Source organism: Rattus rattus, chromosome 7 (genome assembly GCF_011064425.1).
Source record: "Rattus rattus isolate New Zealand chromosome 7, Rrattus_CSIRO_v1, whole genome shotgun sequence".
Classification (NCBI taxonomy): domain Eukaryota; kingdom Metazoa; phylum Chordata; class Mammalia; order Rodentia; family Muridae; genus Rattus; species Rattus rattus.
The window spans coordinates 38029985-38031862 of record NC_046160.1 but is presented as its reverse complement, the minus strand read 5'-3'; the positions used below and the strand labels follow the sequence as shown (position 1 = coordinate 38031862).

At 48.0% G+C, this 1878-nt stretch overlaps 1 pseudogene; it reads left to right on the top strand.

Moving 5' to 3' along the window:
- The first annotated feature begins 1030 nt into the window (after positions 1 to 1030).
- LOC116905619 lies at positions 1031 to 1603 on the top strand (annotated as a pseudogene).
- The last annotated feature ends 275 nt before the right edge of the window (positions 1604 to 1878 follow it).

Genomic DNA, 1878 nt, shown 5'->3' with positions numbered 1-1878 from the left:
GAAAGGCATGTAATAATAATAATAATAATATTAATAATAATAATAACAACAATAATAATAATCCCCTTCTCCTCCTCCTCCTCCTCTTCCTCCTCCTCCTCCTCTTCTTCCTCCTCCTCCTCTTCCTCCTCCTCCTCTTTTTCCTCCTCCTTCTTTTTCTTCATTGAATCAACTCCGCATCACTACGGAAAGTACTTGTGGCAAATCTCCTTCCCCGAGGCACACTCAAACCCAGGCATTCCGACTCCAGGTCTGCAACATTCCCTACAAGCCCCCAGTGGCTCGAGGCTCTCGTGGAGATCAGGAAGCCAGAAACAGTGCCTTAAATGGACATGCTTGCCTCAGGAGATGTCCAAGGCGCCATTCCTACTATGATTACTGTAGCAGTCATCAGAGAACACTCACATAGTGTCAGAATCATCAGCCCAGGCTCTTCCTGCCCAAGCTGGCTGATGCTCTGGGACTAACACCACCACATCCTCCAGCCTTATTCCAGAAGCCATCACTGACAACTGTCCTCGACACCTCTCGACAGTGACGGTACTCATCTCTGTCCCAGGTGTCCCTGAGAGACTTCCTGCATAACTGTGTGACTAATCTACTTTTAATCATGTGGAGTTTGGTGGCAAGTGACTTGAGTCCTTGCCCCTCCATCAGAAATGTACTGAGTCCACATCCATGTCCTGCACTTTGCTGCCAGCCTGGAATGGAGAAAAATAGATCGACACGAGCCCCTTGCTCCTCACCATCCCTCTGTCCAGTGCATTCCAGGAGAGAGACAGAAACGCCAAGAGGAAGGCATTGAGAAAGCTGTTTCCTGGATGATGTTGGCCGGACATTGCAGGACAAGGGAAGGGAAAAGCTGGCCTCTCCTATAGGGACTGACACCTAAATAGATCACAGAGCCTGAAAACCCCCACCGCAACCCCAGCAGTGTGTAGCTGGCTGTAGCCGGCCTGGACCTAGTGATGTGGAGGCTCAAACCGTTCAACCACCTGTGCTGCCCAGACTAGCAAACAATACAGTCAGGATGGCTAAAGGTGATTCCAAGAAGCCAAAGGGCAAGATGTCTGCTATGCCTTCTTTGTGCAGATGTGCAGGGAAGAACACAAGAAGAAAAACCCAGAGGTTCCAGTCAGTTTTGCAGAGTTTTCCAAGAAGTCCTCTGAGAGGTGGAAGACAATGTCTAGCAAATTAGACAATGGTAAATGTGGATAAAGTACGCTATGATCAGGAGATGAAAGGTTATGGGCCAGCTAAAGGAGGCAAGAAGAAGAAGGACCCAAATGCCCCCCAAAAGACCTCTGTCTGGATTTCTGCTCTGAATTCCGTCCTGAGATCAAATCCACAAACCCTGGCTTCTCCATTGGAGATGTGGCCAAAAGCTGGGTGAGACGTGGAATAATTTAAGTGACAGTGAAAAGCAGCCGTACATTACCAAGGCAGCAATGCTGAGGGAGAAGTATGAGAAGGATGCTGCTGACTGTAAGCCTAAGGGAAGTTTGAGGGCATCAAGGGTCCTGCTAAAGTTGCCTGGAAAAAGGCGGAAGAAGAGGAGGAGGAGGAAGAGGAAGAAGAGGAGGAGGAAGAGGAAGAAGAGGAGGAGGAGGAAGAAGATGAATAAAACCTCTGTCTCCCTGTGAGTACCTTAGAGTAGGGAAGCGCTGTGATTGACACTTCTCCTATTTGAGTTGTGCCTATTGCCCTTGTTAGGTTTAATTACAAGATTTGATCACGATCATGTTGTAGTTTCTCAAAGTGTCAGTGGTTTACATGAAGTGGCCGTGGGTGTCCGGAGCTCCCTGAAACTGTATCAAAGTTGTACAAAGCTCCAAACATTTTTAAAATAAAAAGGTACTCCCGCGTCCTCCTTGCTTA